This window comes from Taudactylus pleione, unplaced genomic scaffold, assembly GCF_031769625.1.
Source record: "Taudactylus pleione unplaced genomic scaffold, aTauple2 ptg000083l, whole genome shotgun sequence".
Lineage (NCBI taxonomy): Eukaryota > Metazoa > Chordata > Amphibia > Anura > Myobatrachidae > Taudactylus > Taudactylus pleione.
The window spans coordinates 14,447,317-14,468,318 of NW_028284485.1; the positions used below are offsets into that span (position 1 = coordinate 14,447,317).

At 42.6% G+C, this 21,002-nt stretch overlaps 1 pseudogene; it reads right to left on the reverse strand.

Annotated features, from left to right (window-relative positions):
* Window positions 1-19,708: 19,708 nt before the first annotated feature.
* LOC148532149 (5S ribosomal RNA) lies at window positions 19,709-19,827 on the reverse strand (annotated as a pseudogene).
* Window positions 19,828-21,002: the final 1,175 nt, after the last annotated feature.

The following is a 21,002-nucleotide window of genomic DNA, read 5'->3' on the forward strand; positions in this document are numbered from 1 at the left end:
TGCCAGAGATGTACTCTAGGCCTCTGTATGCATTGTGGGGACAAGGGGCATAGTGTGAGCAACTGTCCATTCAGGCCACTAAAAAAGGCAAGGCCTAAATGTCCAGGAGGAATTGCATTTATGCCTGGATACAATTTCCTTCATTAACTTGGTACTATTCCCAGCAGCCATCCAACTTGCAAACTCCTCTCTGACCACCTCAGAATTTCTGGATACCAGGGCAGCTGGCAATTTCATGGATTTCCTTTTCTTCAAGTCACTGGGTGTTTCCTCTATTCCATTAGATTGGAAAATTCCTATATGTGGACTGGATGGAGGATTGGTTTCAAGTGGTCGCATCAAATTTAAAACACCTCCTCTCAGTTATGTCATTCGGAGTGCTGCATTTAGAGACTATTTCCTTGTATCTCCTCCAGTGTCCTTTTGCACCAATTGCTCTTGGTCTCCCATGGCTCAGGGATCATAATCCCATTATTGATTGGTCCTCCAGGAAAATAGTAAGGTGGAGCCATGCATGTCAAACTTGTTGCCTTGTAGTTCCTATATGGGCAGCTCAACCTGCGGTGGATGGAACTCCTCTCACCATCCCAGTCCAATACTGAGATTTTGCAGATATTTTCTCCAAGCAGCTGGTGGATGTTCTACCTCCACATTGGTCATACAACTGTGATATTAACTTAGTGCCTTAGAGCCAAACTACCTAAAGGCCAATTGTATTCTCTTTCTGTTCCAGAGGACAAGGCAATGAGAGATTACATCAAGGAGGTGTTGGCAAAGGGATTTAACCATTCCTGTAAGTCACCTGTGGGAGCTGGCTTCTTCTTCATGGAGAAGAAATACAGATCTCTCCGTCCATGTATTGAATACAGAGGTCTGAACAACATCACCATAAAGTACTCCTAACCATTGCCTCTCAACTCGATACTCTTCGACAAGGCCAACATCTTTTCAAAGAACGACCTACAAGGAGCATACAACCTCATCTGTCCTTCAAGAATTCCTAGGGAAATTTGTTGTCATATATCTGGACGACATTCTCATATTTTACCAGTCGCTGGACCAACATAATCAGTATGTATGCCTAGGTCTACATAAACTATGGGAGAGCCACCTCTATGCTAAGCTATAGCAATGTGATTGTGTTATTGTCATCTCTTCAAAGGGATTCACCATGGATCCGAGTAAAGTGGAAGCTACACTGAAATGGATTCAGCCAACATCCCTCAAAGCGGTCCAGTGCTTCCTCAGTTTTTCTTACTATTACCACAGGTTTATTAGGTCTTTCTCCACCATCAATATGCCCATTGTTGATTTGACCAAAAAAGGAGCGGACACCTCTAATTGATTATCCAAAACAGTCCTGGCCTTCACAGCACATAAGGTCTCATTTACTCAGGCTCCAGTGATTCAGCACCCCATACCAAATCTCCCATTTATTCTAGAAGTGGATGCCACTGAAGTAGGAGCCAGAGCCATTCTGTCTCAGAAGGATCTTGCTGATAATGAATTGCACCCCTGTGCCTTTTTCTCTTGCAAGTTCACCTCAGCAAAATGCAACTATGATGTTGGTAATTGGGAGTTGCTTGCAACTAAATGGGCTTTTGAGGACTGGAGACACAGGTTAGAAGGTGCCAAACACCAGATCATGGTTATTACCGACCACAAGAACCTGTCTTACATTCAGTCTGCAAAGAAGTTGAACTCTCGACAAGCACGATGAGCATTGTTTTCACCCAGTTCAACTTACTAATCTCTTTCCATTCTGGTTTGAAAAACATCAAGGCTGACACTCTCTCCAGGATCTTTGAACCTGTGCAGTAGATCTCCAGTTCAGATGAACCAATTATTCCCGACTCCTTCTTCTACTGCACCATCACCTGAAATTTGGCTGCATTCATTTAGGCCTGTCAGTCAGAGTCACCTCCAGATAAGCCTTCAGTAGATCAGTCTTACCGGATTTTCAAGCTTGCTTGAGCTTTTGGTCACCCGGGCATCAGTAAGTAATGAACTTAGAATTGCTCTCATGCTCAGTGTGGTGGCCTTCCTTGACCAAAGATGTGTGTGCATTTGTCCTGGCATGTGAGATCTGTGCCAAAATAATTCACTTCAGACAGCACCTTCAGGTCTATTACTACCTCTAACCATACTTAGGAGACCCTGGACTCACTTCACCATTGATTTCATTGTTGATCTTCCAGAATCTGCTCAAAATTATGTGATCTGGACTGTGGTGGACTGTTTTAGCAAAATGGTGCACTTCATACCTTTGCCGAAGTTACCCTCTGCCAAAGAACTCTCCTGCCTGTTTCTCCAACATATATTTTGCCTGCACGGCTTACCAATGGATATTGTGTTGGATTGAGGAGCAGAATTTGTAGCACACTTCAGGAGAGCCTTCTGTGCTTCTTTGGGCATTGACCTCAGCCTTTCTTCAGGGTATCATCTACAATCTGATGGGCAAACTGAGCATGTTATCTATTGTCTGGAGCAATTTTTATGCTGTTACATCTCTAAGTGTCATAATGACTGGGTGTCCAATTTATCACTTGCTGAGCTCACTTTTAACAACTCTTGCCATTCAGCATCTTCAGTGTCTCCATACTTCTGTGTCACGGGCCAACAGCACAGAGCAAATTCTTTCAACTCCAGTTCATCAGTTTTAGCTTCTGTCTCGTGTCCCCATCGTATTTGAAGCAAGGTTCATCATAGCATTTGGAAGGTCTCTTCTCACTCCAAAATATCTGCTGACAGACATCGGAAGTCGTATATGTTTAAGAAGGGTGACTTGGTTTGGCTCACCACAAAGAACATTAAGCTTTACCAGCCTACTCAGAAGTTGGGTACGAGGTTCATTTGCCTGTTCTGCATCATTTCTTAGGTAAATCCAGTAGCTTTCAAGCTTCAATTACCCAAGTCTCTCCATATCAACAACATCTTCTATTGTTTCTTGTTCAAACCGGTCTTCAGTTCAGTCAAGTTTAAGCCCAACCTTCCATCCAGGCCTGCTTCATTTATGGTCCACTGTCAACATGACTTTGTGATGGAAAAGATCTTGGACTATAAGATTTCAAGGGGTCATCTGAAATTCTTGGTCCACTGGAAGGGCTATGTCCTGCAGGAGCACTCTTGAGTTCCTGAAAGTGCTCTACATGTTCCCAGGCTGAAGAGACTTTTCTTCTGAGATTTTCCAGGCAAACTGGGTTCTGGGGGTGCATCAAGTGGAAGGTATTGTTACAAGTCGCGGTCACAACTTGTCTCCCACTAGCATTTTATCTCCTACCGATGCTGTTGTTCCAGTGCCATTGGTTGCTAGGCAATCCAAATGCCACAGGATGTCATGTGTTCCCCACAACCTGGCATGATTGGTCGCTTTGCCTATTTGTGCACAGTGGCCTTTTGTCACCTTGCTGACTATAGCATTCCTGTAAGTTATTTTGGCTCAGCTGCAGGGTCAGCATTCAGTGTCTCCAAATGTTAGTGTATTTTTTTCTCCATCTGATTTGCCTTGCCACCAGCTCCCAAGTCTCTCCATTGTCTCCCTAGCCACACCGGCAGCTTCTGTGCTGCCACCATCTAAAAAGCCTCTGCATCAGCTCCCTAGCCACACCATCAACTTCCGTGTTGCCACCGGCTCACAAGCCACTCCATTGGCTCCCTAAATGCACCAGCAGGTTCTGTGATGCCACCAGCTTCCAAGCCTCTCCATTAGCTCCCTAGCAGCACCAGCAGCTTCTGTGCTGCCACTGGCTCATAAGCCTCTCCATCAGCTCCCTAGCTGCACCAGCAGCCTCCATACTGCCACCGGCTCATCAGCCACTACATCAGCTTACCAGCTGCACCAGCAGCTTCCCTGCTGCTACCATCTCCAAAGCCACATGATCAGCTCTCAAAACTGCATCACAAGTACACAAACTTGTGTACCAGCTCTCAAACCACAGCATTGACTCTCAAAGCCACATTGCAAAAACACAAACTTGTGTACCTGCTTTCAGGCCACACCATCAGCTTTCAAAGCCAAATCGCAAGTACACAAACTTTTGTACCAGCTCTCAAGCAGCACCATTGGCTCTCAAAACCACATCACAAGTACACAAACTTGTGTTTCAGCTCTCAAGCTGCATCATTTGCTCTCTAAGCTGTATCTCTTATACAGAAACTCCTGCTACTGGTTTAAAGCCACACCATCGGCACCTTAGCTGCACTATCAGCTCTCAAAGCCACACCATCAACTCACTACTGCTATCAGCTCCTGCCACACCACCAGTTCCAAAGCTCTTCATCAGCTCCCAAGATGAAACACTGACTGTACTAATCCCTGCTGCTCCTCTCACCACCAGATTCCATAAGTATATTTGTGTGAACTGCTACTACCCCGACTATTAAGACCAGACTGCCACCTAAGTACCAGTGATCGTACTATAGATCTAAAGGAACCATGTGTGGCTGTAAGTGGCAGAAGACCTCACTAGCATTGGTTCTAGGAGGTTCAAATGGAATGAGCTTTGGAATTCATAAAACTACTACACTACTACATCCCAGTTTTGTCTCTGTTATGAATCCCACTGCCTGCTCCATGTGAGACCCCTAGAACCCAGCTAGCGAGATCTTCACCAAGAACAATCGGCCATTGTTCCCTTAGAACTATGATATGTTCACAGGTACTTAGGTGGCCACCTGGACTTATGCTCAGGGTAGTAGAGGTTCACACGGAGGTACAAGGGAATTCAAGAGATGAAGTGTACAGTTAGATGGTGTTGCAAGTGTGCCGAAGGTGTGGCAACTGAGCCGATGTTGTGGCAATGGTGCCAATGATGTGGCAATAGCCGTAAATAAACAGTCCAGAGTTTGGAAATAGCTTTGAGAGCCGATGGTGCAGCAAGTGTGGTGAAGTTGCGGCACAGGAGCTGCTTGGAGAGGCTAAGAAGCTGAATGAAAAGTGATGGCAGCACATGGGCTGCTAAGTGCAGTTTGGAACCTGTATGGTAAACATTGGCAGCACGGGAGCTACTAGATGTGGCTAGGAAGCCATTTGGAGATTGGTGGTAGCACGGGAGCTACTTGGTGTGGCTAGGAAGCCGTATGGAGAACGTTGGCTGCATGGGAGCTGCTAGATGTGGCTAGGACCTGTTTGGAGATTGGTGGCAGCACAAGAGCTGCTTGGTGTCAGCTGGGAATCTGAATGGAAACAATATCATGGAAAGAACAAAAGCTGCCCATGCAGCTAAGCTGATGAAATCCACAGACACACTATAGTTGGCAGAGGTGCAATAGTTCAGTGAGTTTAAATAGGCTTCAGCACTTAATTCAAGCTGCACCTGTGGAAGAGACATCACTTCCTGAGGCATGTCGATTGCCTAGTAACAGGAGCAACAGGAAAAACCCTGTCCTTTATTGGGAAAGCTGTCAGAAAGGGTCAAGTCATGACTGCGACTTGTACCAGTACCCCCCCTTGACACGGGGTTAAATTACCCCCAGAACCTGGTTTATCCAGAAAATCCAGAAATAAACATCTTCTCAACCTGGGAGCATGTACAGCATTATCAGGAACACAGGAACGTTCGTCCAGCCCATAGCCCTTCCAGTGGCCAAAGATTTGCAGATGGACCCTGGATAATCCAAAATTTTCCCCACAATGAATTCATGTTGACCATGGACCATAATTGAAGCAGGCCTCGGTGAGAACCTAGATTTGAACTTGGCTGACGAGAAGACCGGTTTAAGCAAAGAACAATGGAAGGTATTATTAATATGGAGAGAGTTGGGCAATTGAAGTTTGAAGGCTTCTGGATTCACCTGTGAAATAATTCGGAATGGACTAATAAGTCTGGGACCCAACTTCTGTGTAGGCTGATGGAGCTTGATGTTTTTGGTGGAGAGCCAAACCAAATCACCTTTCTTAAAACAACATGACCTCCGATGCTTGTTAACAGATTCTTTGGAGCAGAGAGATACCTTCCGAAGGCTTTGATGAACCTTACCCCATATATGTCGGAGCCTAGAGACAGAAGAAGAAACAGGTAATCTGGAGTCGAAGGCATTTGACCTTGGATGTTGCCCTGTAACACAGAAGAATTGGGATACTAAAGATGCATAGTGATATGAATTATTAAAAGCGAACTCAGCAAGCGGCAGATGTGATATCCAATCATTATGACACTTGGAAACATGACAGTGTAGATAATGTTCCAGACAATGATTAACACACTCAGTCTGTCCATTGGACTGCAGATGGTAACCTGAAGAAAGGCTAAGGTCAATGCCCAGAGAAGTACAGAACACTAGCCAAAACTGTGCCACAAATTGTGATCCTCAATCTGACACAATATCCATTGGTAAACCATGTACCCGAAAAATGTGTTGTAGAAACATGCTGGAAAGTTCCTTAGCAGAAGGAAGTTTTTGCAATTTTATGAAGTGTGCCATTTTACTAAATCTGTAAACCACCATCCAGATAACAGAACATCGAGCAGATATTGGGAGATCAATTATGAAATCCATGGCAATGTGAGTCCAGGATCTCCTGGGTACAGAAAGTGGAAGTAACAGACCCGAAGGAGCTGTCTGAGGTGTCCTATTCCAGGCAAATACCTCACATGCCAAGACAAATTAAAGCACATCATTAGTCAAATACGGCCACCAAACAGAACGGGAGAGTAACTCCGAAGTCTTCTGTTACCTAGGTGACTCAAAGCTTGACTAGCATGAAAATCCAGCAGAACTACTCTTCTAATCTTCTCTGGCACAAACAAACAACCAGAAGACTTCTCCGGAGGTGACTCTGATTGAGAAGTCCACATTAGATCTGCCAGATTATGAGTGAGGGCACAATGGAAGAAAGAGTCTTTGGATGATAGATTTGTCTGACCTGGACTTCTGTTGTACTGGTTCAACACTCCTGGATAGGGTGTCAGCCTTGATGTTATTGGAACCAGGACAATATGAGATGAGGAAGTTGAACTGGGTAAAAAATAATGCCCAACGTGCTTGCCAGGAATTCAACCTTTTAGCAGACTGAATATAGGATAGGTTCTTGTGGTCAGTAAGAACAAAAATCTGGTGTTTGACCCCTTCCAGCCAGTGGGCCTGATTCTGACCCGCTTGCAAATGCTATGCGCTTGCAAGAGGGTTGATGGTTGTGCATTGCGCATGTGCGGCGTGTGCAAGCACTGAAGCAAGTGAGAAATTCACTAGCTCCGGGGATCACTACAAACAGGGTGACTGTCAATGTTGATCGACAGCTCACCCCATTTTGTAGGCGGGGTGGGGGTTTGGCTGTACAAACGGAGGCATTCCTGAAAGAATGCCTGCCATTTGTGGGCAGCCCTACTGACTTCACCAGTGATGTCAGTAGTGAGTTTCCAGCTCTATTAAAGCCGGAAGCTCACTGGGGCTTGCGGCAGACGAGACCCTACCACAAGGGTACCGTTGCAAGCCCAATGATTGCGATGGTTGTGACCATTGCAACCATCACCTGGCCACTCACAAAAGCTGTGGGTGGTCACCCACAGCTTAGCAAGTGGCCAGGAGGCCAGCTTTTTTTTAAAAAAGTGTCCAACCTGATTCAGAGCAAGCGCTCGCTTTTTGCGAGCGGCTCTGAATCAGGGCCAGTGTATCCTGCCCTCGAAAGCCCATTTAATAGCTAGCAACTCTCAATTTCCTACATCATAATTGCATTTAGCATAGGAACAATTTTCGAGAAAAGAATGCACATTGGTGCAACTTACTATCTGTCTGGTCTTTCTGTAACAAAATGGCTCCTGCTCCTACTTCTGAGGCATCTACCTCTACAATAAAAGGAAGGCCAGGATCGGGATGTCAAATAACAGGTGCTTGATTGAAAGCACCTTTGAGAGTTTTAATAGACTTGATTGCCTCAATTGGCCAGTTAAAGGTGTCCTCTCCTTTCTTGGTCAAATTTACAATGGGTGCCATTATCTTTGAAAAAGATTTTATGAATCGGCAATAATAATTAGAAAAGCCGAGTAACTGCTGGATGGCTTTAAAGGAAGTTGGTTGGTCCCACTTAAGTATAGCCTTGACTTTCCCTTGACCCATTGAAAATCCCTGGGATGAGATGGTATAGCCCAGAAAAGAGACATGAGTGACGTCAAAGTCACATTTGTCCAACTTGGTGTACAGATGGTTCTCCCGCAATTTTTGAAGAACCTGAAGTACATGATGATGATGTTGGTCCAGTGACTGAGAGAAAATGAGAATGTCGTCTAGGTATATGACCACAAATACCCCAAAAAAGTCATGAACAGCGTCATTAATCAGGTCCTGGAAAACTGCTGGAGTGTTAGATAACCCAAAAGGCATTTGTCATCATAATGTCCAGAGTGAGTACTGAAGGCCATTTTCCACTTCTCTCCACTTTTGATTCGAATTAGGTTATATGCCCCTCGGAGGTCAATCTTGGAGAAGATATCAGCCTGATGCAGCTGATCGAACAATACAGGAATGAGAGGTAAGGGGTATGAATTCTTTACCATAATGTTGTTGAGTCCCCTGTAATCAATACAGGGGCGAAGAAACCCATCATTCTTCCCCACAAAGAAAAAAACAGGTCCCAGTGGTGATTTTGAGGGACGGATGAATCCTTTAGTCAAGGCATCTTCGATGTACTCTGTCATAAATTTTTCCTTCGGTATTTAGAGAGAATACAACTGGCCTTTGGGCAATTTGGTGTTGGGTTTCAAATTGATAGCACAGTCGTAAGACCTATGTGGAGGAAGAACATCTGCAAGATTTTTGGAGAAAACATCAACGTAATCCCTGTACTGAAGCGGAATGTCCGCACTCTGGAACTCCCAGAGTGCGAAAGAAATTAAAATCCATAAAATTGCCTGCCGCCCCACTATCAAGGAAAGCTAAAGTAGACAAAGTGGAATTAGCACGTTGGATAACTGCTGGGACTAAAACAGAATTCTTGGAAGTAATATATGCCAGACCCAAGTGTAAATCCTCCTGAACACTTAGGCCCTGTCTTTTTACCGGTCTGAGTGGACAATTATTCACAGTCTGTCCCTTGACACCGCAATGAATACAGAGGCCAAGGGATCCTCTTCTACATCTCTCTTCTGATGAAGAGGACCCAATCTGCATTTGTTCCTCTATGACCGAAGATGGAACCCAATCCAGAGAATGAGGTAATTTGATTGGAAGATTTTGTTCTCGTTTATGTTCCCGTAGCCACCGGTCTATGCTAATGGCCATTTGTATAAGATCATCTAGGGACTCAGGAATGTTGAACAAGGATGTCCTTGATGGCCTCAGAAAGCCCAAGACGATATTGGCTATGTAGAGCCAGATCATTCCAATTAGAGTCAGTTGCACATCTGCGGAACTCTGAGGAGTAATCTTCTGCTACCTTCTGACCTTGTTTGAGGGTAAGCATTTTGGACTCAGGAAAAGCAGCATGGTCCGGGTCATCATACAAAATGCCCAAAACTGTAAAGAAAGCCTAGACGATCTGTAATGCCGCATGGGTTTAAGGTAGTCCAAAGGCCCAATCTGTGGATCCCCCTGAAGGAGATAGATTAACAGTCCCACTTGCTGCAACTGAGGGCCTGATTCAGAGCTGGATGCTCTTTCAGAGCGCTCGCTCTGAATCAGTGCCCTCCCTCTCTTTTTTTAGAGCGGCCTCCTGGCCGCTCGCATAGCTGTATGTCCACCCACAGCTATAGCGAGCTTCCAAAAAGATGTTCGCGATGGTCAAGACCATCACAACCATCGGGTTTGCGATGAGACCCTTGTGGTAGGATCTCATTGCCCATCGCTATGCGGGTCTCGCGCATGCACACGACAGAGCTGACTCCCTCGTGCGCATGCGCACTTGGCCAACATCAACCCGCTTGTGAGTGCTCAGCGCTTGTGAGCGGGTCTGAATGATGCCCTGAGTCCCTGAAGAGATCGGACGAAGCCGGAAATAAAGCTTGCAACTTTCCCGAAAGTTTAAAAACAGTCGGCGATCCTCAGAAAACCGATTTGTCAAATTTACCTTTGGTTCAAGATGAGGAGCTGCATATACCGGAGAACGGTTTTCCCCAACTTGTATAGTGAGTTCCTGGACTTTCTGGGTGAGTGTTTGGATCTGGTCTGCAAGCACCTGGGCTCCATGATGCAGAAGCTATAACTCCGATATGACTATTTCTGTATCTAATTCCAAGTGTACCTTTTTATGGGATGACTATAATGTTATGAATCCCACTGCCTGCTCCATGTGAGACCACTAGAACCCAGCTAGTAAGATCTTTGCCACTAACAACCGCCCATTGTTCCCTTAGAACTATGATACATTCACCGGTAGTTAGGCGGCCACCTGGACTTACACTCAGGGTAGTAGAGGCTCTCACGGAGGTACAAGGGAATGCAAGAGATGAAGTGTACAGTTAGAGCTGATGCAGGTAATGGTTCTGATGACTTGGCAATTGCATCAATGATATGGCAATGATACCAATGGTTTGGCAAGTGTGCCGAAGGTGTGGCAATTGTGCCAATGTTGCGGCGATGGTGCCAATGTTGTGGCAATAGCTGTAGATAAACAGTCCAGAGTTTGGAAATGGCTTTGAGAGCTGATGTTGCTGCATTGGTGCCGATGTTGCGGTGATGGTGCTGATGTTGGAGCGGCTAAGAAGCCAAATGAAGAATGGCGGTAGCACGGGAGCTACTAGGTGCAACTAGGAAGCTGCATGGTGAATGTTTGCAGCATGGTTGCTGCTAGATGTGGCTAGGAAGCCATTTGGAGATTGGTGGTAGCACGGGAGATACTTGGTGTGGCTAGGAAGTTGTATGGTGAAGTTTGGCAGCACGGGGACTGCTAGATTCGGCTAGGAAGCCGTTAAGTGATTGGTGGAAGCATGGGAGCTGCTTGGTGTCAGCTGGGAAGCTAAATGGAAGCAATATGATGGCGAGAACAAAAGATGCCCATGCAGCTAAGCTGATGAAATCCACAGACACGCCATAGTCGGCACAGGTGTAATAGTCCAGTGAGTATAAATAGGCTTCAGCACTTAAGATGCACCTGTTGATGAGACATCACTTCCTGAGACATGCCGATCACCTAGCAATAGGAGCAACAGGAGTAACCCCGTCCTGCTTGGTAAAGCTGTCAGAAAGGGTCAAGTCATGACCGCGACTTGTAACAGTCTCATTGCTAGTAATCTCCAGTGTTATAACAGCTTTTAATAACTCCCAGTGTTATTACATTTTGCAATAATTCTTAGTGTTAGTTTCTAGTATTACATTCATGTGTTATGCCACTCCCAGGTACCTGTCCAGAGGGCCACAACCTGCCCACTTGGTGCTGCAAAACTCAAATACAATAGGTGGGGTCACTGGTCAAGAAAACAAAGTGGGTTAGACTCTGCACCTCTGGGCAGTTTATGCACTACCACCTTAACCCTCCCAGTTCTTGGTCTTTAACAGAGGTGTCTCTAGTGTCTGGTTGTGACAGTTTGATCAGGCCCAACATGCAAGCCACCGGATTTCAGGGTGAAGTGGGTTTTCAAAGTTTACTCTCTCATGTGGAAGCTATGGAAACAATTCAGCAACTCATGAGACAACAACTTCAAGAACTTTCCAGTCAATTAAAGATTTTTCATTCTGTTCTTACTGCCTTCACTTCACAAGTTCTTCCAGTGAATTATCCTCTGTTGTCTTCTGCAGAGTCCCATTCACAAGTTTCAACTTCTCCTACTGAAGACATTTTTTCTGAGTATACCATTTAACCTCTCAAGTGTCCTCTGGCCTCTCCATTACCTAATACCAGTGACTTTAAAAATCTTACGAGTTTCTATTTGCTCGTATAACAATTAAACAATCTTCTCTCCAATTTGTTTCTAGTAATTCCCAGAATTTCTAGTGTTGCTCCTGACTCGACTAACATCTCCGTCAAGCATAATAAAGTCTGGCATCAAAGTTTCCTGTGATCTAAGCTTTCTGAGGTTGAGCGTCAGTGGTGCCAGGAACTACATCTGTGCTTACATTATGGTTATGATGATCACTTTCTTAAAGACTGTGCTTTGCACCCACCAAGAAGTGGTGGCAAATGAGAGTCTGCCAATGCCTGCACTTTTCGTTCTTACCATCAGCCATCGGTGGTTCCTGTTTCTTCAGTTTCATACAAGGATGTGATGTCCAACAAGCAAAAGAAAGTTCAAGTCTTCAATTGGGGTCCTGTTACAAGATGCTTCTACTCATGTCTAGGGAATTTAAGAAGAATATTTCAACCTCCTGAAGTCAGAGATGCATTACATTCACAATCCAGTAGCCCAAATTCCATTTCTACCAGTCACAGCTCGGATTCCATTTATACCAGTCACAGCCCCAATATTGCCTCTGCCAGTCACAATCTGGATGGAGTGTCTTCTGGTTTCTGACTCCAGGAGGGGGTTTGAAGTCTCTTAACCCAGGAGGGAGTCTCACATTTCTTACCCACAGAGGGGGTCTCAAGCATCTTGGCTCAGGAGGGGGTCTCAAGTTTCTTACCCCTGGAGTGGGTCTTAAGTTTCTCACCCCAGGAGGGCATCTCAAGTTTCTCAAACCCCTGGAGGGGGTCTCAAGTTTCTTACCCCAGGAGAGGGTCTCAAGTTTCTCACCTAAGGAGGGGGTTTCAAATTTTTCACCCAAAGAGTGGGTTCAAGTTTTGTACCCCAGCAGGAGGTTTCTATTTTCTCACACCAGGAGGGGTCTCAAGTTATTTGCCCAAATAGGGAGATTCAAGTCTTACACACCATTAGGTGGTTCCAAGAATTATGCCTCAGGAGGAAGCTTTGAGTAGCCTGCCTATTCCTGATAGGAATTTTAATTTGTCCACTTTTGAATGCGCTTCTCAAGCTTCAATTTCTCAGAAGCTCACTCCTAAAGTTTATTGTATTAAGCAAATTCCTTAGGGAGCAGATAATTGCATGGAAGTTTTAACCTCTGAAATCACTGGAGTCTTGTAATCTATTAAGAATGATGATGCCAAGTTATTAATAGAGAGCTATGGTTGCAAAGTTACTGGAAATATTAGCAGAAAGACCAACTACCTTATCATGGGTTGTCACAGTGGATAATTCAAGTGAGTGAAAGCAGTGAGTCTTGGGGTCAAGCTTATTGATGTGGATGGTTTGTTTAATATAATTGACACCTCATCTGAAAAGGAGTCATCTGCTGAGCATAGCTTCTTGATGAACAATGGTTTGTGTAACATTAATTCAGCCCTTTCGTTAGATTTTACTGATTCTGTAATGCAGGACTCACCTGATACTTTGACATCCATAATTTTTGATGGAGAAGTGTCCCAGTACACCACTTTACCAAAGCAATAAGAAGCTCTAATGAGAGCTGATCTGTCTTGTGGTATTACTTTCACCAATCTTGTCAAGTACCTTATCTTGAACTTTGGAGGAAATGCTTTGGAGTGGGCTAACCCACTCATTGAGTCAAAGGATCCAATCCTACAAGATGTGATGACCTCAGTGCAGTTCTGATTAAAGAATTTCAAGATAGTTCTATTCCTGCTCCTGAGCATAAATCTACTTACCAGGATTAATCGAACACTCCTGCATACATTATTTTTGATGGAGACATGATTCAATATTATGCACTACTTGAATTGTTCAAGTAGTGCATAATATTGAATCATGTCTCCATCAAAAATAATGTATGCAGGAGTGTTCGATTAATCCTGGTAAGTAGAATTATGCTGAGGAGCAGGAATAGAACTATCTTGAAATGGCCTTAATGGGAGCTAATCCTTCATGCGGTATTACAACCTCCAACCTTGTTAACTTCCTTCTTAACTTCAGAGGAAAGGAGTTAGAGTGGGTTTATCCACTCATAGAGTCCAAAGACCTTATACTTTTATCTCTAAAGGCTTTCAGTATGGCTCTCTCTAAAGAAATTTATCCCTCTTGTCCGCCTTCTGGTACCTCCTCTGACAAAATTTTGAGTACAAGTTTACCACCCTCAGACATTAAACTCAAATATACCAATTTACTCCCTTCTCAAGATTGTATAGTCCAGAATCAATTAATCCAAAAGAAGAAGTATTGAAAGAATATTAAGAACCTACAATCTGACACTATCAGGGTTGGTTATGCTTCCCTCTGTTCATCTCCAGAGTCCTCCATGATTTCTAGTCATATCAATTCTGCCATTCTTCCATTAGATACAGACTTCGATCCTACACAAGGCAATGTCCTGTTTCCTGAGGATCCTCTGTTGTCTTAGCCTTTTCTTCTATGCCATATATCCCACAAGGAGTTACCTATGAGAACTTCGACTGTTTAGAAGAAAAATCCTTCCTTTTCTACTAGATATCAACTCAAGATTGATACATCTACAAGTCTGAATTTTTTTTCCAGTTTTTATGGTGTCTCAAGTTTCAAGTTCTTGAAGTTTTTCTGAAGTTTGATAAATCTACAAGTTCGTCATACTGAGTCTGAATTTTTTTTTTTTTTATAGTTTTTCTGGTGCCTTAAATTTCAAGTTCTTTACATTTTTCTAGTGCACTTACTAGGTGTCCTGAGTCCACTCTGAAAGGGGGGGTACTGTCAGGATGTGGCCTGAGATCAGCCACTACTCACATCTAGGGCTTAGATGTTCAGCAGCCTTGGGCTTAGGTGTTCAGTCACTGGCAGTGGAGGTGAGTGGTGACTGAGTATTTTCCTGGGGTCTGCTAGGGCTTCAGTGCATGTGTCCTGGTTCCCATGGTAGCGCCCATGGGTGCAGCCATGTTGGTCCATATCACCTAACTAGTCTCTCCCAATGGTAGTCCTGTGGTCACTCAGCTGATCTCCTGATACAATGATCAACTGCCTATGGGTATTTAGATCTGACTCCAGGAACAGGAAGTTGCCTGATCAACCTCATTTTCTCATTTACTTCGAGTCTTCAGTGTTCCAGATTACTTTTACTTCACTGCAGGATCCCTGTTGCTTTCCACTTCCAGTAAATTCCAGTGATTCTCTCCAGTGTGCAGTTCAGTTTTTCTTGCTGAATCCCTGTGTTAAATGTATTTGCTATCATGCTGAATTCAGGTGTGCTGTCCAGCTCTCTACCTGTATTAAATGTTTAGCTGTTAAGCTGATAACCAGTATTCTGAGCTACCCTTCTCATGTTTATTTTCTTGTGTTACTTGTCCAGCTTCTTTCCTGTGTATCTCAGAGCAAGTCAGTGTCTGGATCTCTAGCAATTGTCAGTACATGCCTTTGTCCACATTTCTCTATGTTTCTCAGTGCAAGTCAATGTTTAGATCTCTTGCAATTCTCAGTACACTATTGTGTACACCACTCTGTTTCATTACAGCAAGTCAGTCTCAGGATCTCCCATGTCTCCCAAAGCAAGCCTACATCTGGTTCATTTCCAGCATTTCCAGTACCACTCCATTTCCAGTGTTTCCCAGTACCATCTCATTTCTACTAAATCCCAATTTTGTCTCATTGCTAGTAATCTCCAGTGTTACAACAGCTTTTAGTAACTCCCAGTGTTATTACATTTTCCAATTATTCTCAGTGTTATTTTCTATTAAGACCAGGTGGCCAACTATGTACCAGTGATCATACTATAGATCTAAAGGAAAAATGCATGGCTATTAGTGGCAGAAGACCTCACTAGCCTTGGTTCTATTGGGTTCAAATGAAATGAGCTTTGTGATTCATAACACTACTACATCCCAGTTTTGTTTCATTGCTAGTAATCTCCATTGTTGCTTTTAGTAGCTCCCAGTGTTGTTACATTTTGCAATAATTCTCAGTGTTATTTTCTAGTATTACATTCCTGTCTTCTGTCACTTCCAGGTACCTGTCCAGAAGGCCACAACCTGCCCACTTGGTGCTGCAAAACCCAAATACCAATAGGTGGGGTCATAGGTCAAGACCACCAAGTGGGTTAGACTCCGTGCCTCTGGGCAGGTCTTGCCAAACCTGGATTTGGCTGCAATAGGAAAACATTTTCACTGTCACCCCCGTCAGTTACTGCTCTACCACCTTAACCCTCCAGTTCTTGGCCTCAATAAAGGTGTCCCTAGTGCCCGATTCTGATAGTTACCACTTAGAGTGTCACAATATTTTTTTATGAATAAGAAAATTATAACGCACTGCACTACCACTTACAATGTCACAAGATTTTTTATGAGTAAAACACTATGCTACAAATTATAGTGTCACACTATTTTATGAATAAGAATAACACACTGCACTACAACTTATAGTGTCACAATATGTTGATGATAAACTGTACAAACAATATTAGTGTACCTAGCACACACAAAAAAATAATTGAAAAAAAAATATTATTTTTATTTTTGTGGAATGCTAATTTTATTTAACTTTTATTTTTTTACACTGGGGAAGAGCACACCTGGACAAGCCAGCTTCCCCTTTAGGAGCAACAGAACACCACTTTATGGACAACAAAGCACCCATACAAAGTGCAGTTGGACAACCAGCAGAGTCACAAATACATGACGCTAAGATGCATACTCTCGTTGCTGCCGATGGTATGCATTGTGCTCATGCATATGCATCGCAGTGTGCATGTGAATACCTTAGCAAAAGTTCACAATGTATTCTCCCACTGCGCACAGACAGCCCAGCAAAGTAAGTGACAGGGGAAGCCATTTGTAGGTGGTAACATGGGGCTGGCCAATAAAACTGAGGGAGTGGAGGTGCAAACACAGGCGTGCCTGAGCATCTCAATGGCATTTTAGAGTTGTGCATAAATAAAAGACAGCATCATAGTACACGTAACCTGGCTTGTTTTCCCACTGAAGTGCTCGCAGCGCTTGCAGCAGGGTATGGTCAACCTCAAGTGCTGTGATAGCATCCAATGTACCGATGGTTGCATACACTTCCTGGCCATGACATGCAAATGTGGGCATCTTAAAACAGGCTGGTGGGTGTGTGCATACACTATGTGATTGCTCTCTAATAAATACTGGGCGTGCTAATGCATTGATGTGTGATAGCACTGCCTACACAATTTGTATACACATCATGCAAGTGATCGCATCTAGTGAGTGGCTCTGAATCAGGCCCAATATTTGTTTTACACTGGGGTAGAGCACCACAGGATGAGGCAGCAGCCCCTTGGTGAACAACATAGTACCCCTTTATGGACAACAAAAGCACCTCTGAGGAGTGTGGACAGACCACCAGCAGAGTCACAAATATGTGGATGATAATAACTGTGGTCTGACCGGCAGTGTCAGCAAACAATAATAGTGCAGCTAGCACACACCAAAAAATTTTTTGTGGAATAATAATTATTAATTTTAAAAGAAAATTTTACATTGGGGAAGAGCTCCCCTGGTTTGACAGGGCACCCCTGGATCACCCAGCACCTGTTTATGAAGTGCAGCCCTAACCCCTTGATTGACAGAACAACAGTGACACAGCAGCATCCCGCACTTTATGTACTGCAGCAAAAGCCCGGCAACACTGCACCCTTGAACAACCACAGCACTGCACACTTGAACAACAGAGTAGAACACAGCACATCTGTTCTGTACAGCCTCAGTGAAAATGGCACAGATCACTGGGACCTTTATAGAATCCAAAACCCATGAGAATCCGACAGCGGGATGATGAAATTTTGTCTCATTTTGGATTCCAAATTAGGCAGGAAAACCCGAGCCAGACTCAGATCCGACTCAGAATTGCAATGTTCAGGTGGGTCCAGTTCTTAGAGAACCGGAACTGTTCATCTCTACTTATAATGTTTATCTGCAAACCATTATATTAAAAGTAAAAGTTTGTTATTAAACTTCTTATTTGTTTTAGTCAATGAACTTATACCCTCTGCCCCCCCAAAAAATATGTTTTTTACACTGTGAAAAACACCCCAAAAATTATCTTGTTGTACTTATATTATGTGCAGCTACTATATAAGATAGTTTACCTAGGAATCTGCAGATGTTTGTGCTAATATACTGCTATTGTCAGTAAATGTATCTCCCCTCAAAATTAGTGAACATTACCAGTGTTGGTAATGTTAATTTTTTGGGCCTGAATCAGCACAGATCACAACTGCAATTGAAACTGCGTAGCTTCATGCATTGCAACTACAAAAATGTGCTAATGTCTGCCTTCTCACATCTGTAAAACATTGCAGTCCTATATATACATCTGTAACATCGGAGAACATTGGAGCCTCATGCACAATTACAGAAGGTCTGACCTGTCTCAGAATTTGCAAGTCTTGTCATGCACAGTGAATAGAATGGTATTCCAATGGACAGGCAAGCCTGCATTTCTGCAACCACTCCCACATCACCGCTTTCAAATGTTCACGGCCTGTCACTCACTCTGTGATGCATTCCACAGTGTGTCTGTAATCATAGTGCGATCGGCGCACACACGCCGATTTTGCGTATGCAGTTGCAATCGGCCATTTTCCGTATGTAGTTGCAAATGCTGAATCAGGCCCACTGTAAACCTCCCCACAAATTATCTATTTGAAGTTAACTTACATATGTAGTTTGCAGAGTTATGCCACACTTTACATAGGTATCTGCATATTTGGGCTACTACAATGATATTTGTCTGTGAACTTATCCAAACCCATACAAAATAAAATTTTAAACACTGTTAAAAATTCCCCAAAAATATATATCTTGTTGTACTTATATTGTGTGCAGTTTTATCATAGTTTTCCTAGGAATCTAGAAAAGTTTTGGCTACTGTGTTGGTAATTAATTTTTGTGAATTGAAAATATCTGTCCCTCCTTTCCCTAACTCACTGTGTGCAGTAATAATGTACGGTTTATCTGCTGTAATTTAATTGTAAAATCAATCTATTATATTCAGTGATGGATTAAACTGTGTGTCAGAGACAGTTCCACTAGTAGTACCACTACTAGTAATTCAATGTCTTCTATAATTAAAAACAAAGTTCATGTGAAAAAAAGAAAGTTTAAGTTAGGCTATTTCAAATCACATAAATCTTGCTCAATGCCAAATAAACCATTTGCTTGTGGTGATGTGACTGACAGCTGAATTGTCATTGATGATGTATGTAGTGATTTGGCCAAATGAAAGAAATCAACTACCATTCTATTTACCACCTATACAGTAATGACATAATGGCAAAGGCTCAGACCATGGCCATATTTTTGCTTGACATGATACTAGTAGCATCAATCCCAGGTCAAAAGTGATTGACAAACACAATCAAGCAATCCCAGGTCAAAAGTGATTGACAAACACAATCATGCATCTCCTAAGACTTAAACACAAAAAAAGAAAGGAAGATTCTGCACAGAACCGTAATAGAATTATAGTAGAATTATTGAAACTAACCATCTAATATCAATGTCTTAATTGCAAAATCAAATATAGTTGGTTGTGCTCCCAAAGCTCAACAAAGTGTGTATAATAAACAACAAAAGAGAAAATAATGGGACTAGTTGCTGGGGCACTCTTAATTGTATAAATATATGATTATTAAAAAAATAACTTTTATTATATAACACTAAAATGATAGGCTACCATACACAATAGTAACATTTTAACAAGTGATATAATTAATCACTTGTTATGGTAGAATTTCATTTAGCATAATGAAATCTTTTGGCAAAATATTATTAGTATTAGCATACCACTGGTTATGATTTGTTTTTTTAGAATTAATAATGACACTGTAACAATATAGTAGTCGTACAATTGAGTATTATCAGAAAATGCTCTGTCCTGTGTGTTTCTAGCCCCAAAATTCCTCTTTTAACCTACAGCACCTGGTATTCCCCAGAGGTCTCCCTTCCAAGTACTAACTAAGCCTATTGCTGTTTGGCTTCCAAGATCAGACGGGATTGGGAAAATCAAGCAATGTATGGCTGTAGGTATATATCATAGGGAAAGGTCGTAATCGCACCAGCACCAGGTCAGAGCAAAAATAGATAGATAATAAGATAAATGTTGGAATATTGTGATAGATAGTCCATTTTATTATTAAAATATAGTATTCATAAAAGTCATGCATGAGCATACCTTAGTTGTCACACAAAGACTGTTGTATTAAACAATATTGCAGATTTATATATATATATATATATATATATATATATATATGTGTAACAATTTATAATAATAACAAAGAATATAATCCATTCTAGAAAACACCTGTCGCATACTTGCAGAATAGCCCTGAACCTATTTCCCTAGTGTTAAACAATTTTTTCCCATTTTTTTTTTACCCCAATTTTTAAAATAATTTTTTTGGGTGTCCCTATTTTTTTTTTTTACTTTTTTTGACACAGTTATCTGTTAAATGTCATTCCCAGGGGTGGAGGCTATTTTTTTTAAGCCTGCACCCCTAAACCCCAATTCTGCACTTTTTTTCGCCACCTATTCAGTGGTGAAAAGTTATCCACATTTTTGAAATTGAATAAGGTGTAAAACTAAAACCTGCAATAATGACGTCATAGGTGCGATATTAACGCAAAAACAATGTTTTTGCTCCCATATTGAATACCCCTATAAGAGTGCCCCAGCTACTAGTCCCATTATTTTCTCTTTTGTTGTGTATTATCTCCTAAGACTTTTCAAGCACAAGCTGCTCACTCGATGTATAGAATTAGTAGTGTGACTGTACATATTCATAAACAAAAATAATAACACTGAGGTCAAAGGACAAAATGAGTGTTCACAGAAGAATCCACAGGAGAGTCCAAGGGGTATATTTACTAAAGTGCAGGTTTTTAAAAGTGAATATGTTGCCCATAGCAACCAATCCGATTCTACTTATCATTTATCTATCACCATCTAGAAATTAATAGCTAGAATCTGATTGGTTGCTATGGGTAACATCTCCACTTATAAAACCCCACACTTTAGTTAATATACCCTCAAGACTGTCCATGAGCAGGATATGTGTCAGACAGATCACACTTTAAAATTCACTTCTCTGGTGTGGAAATCACATGCAATAAGCAGCACAGTAGCAGCTACCAGCCAGGGGCATATCTATAATTGGTTTAGGGTGTTCAGTGCACACAGGCCCCTGGGTTCATGGGGCCC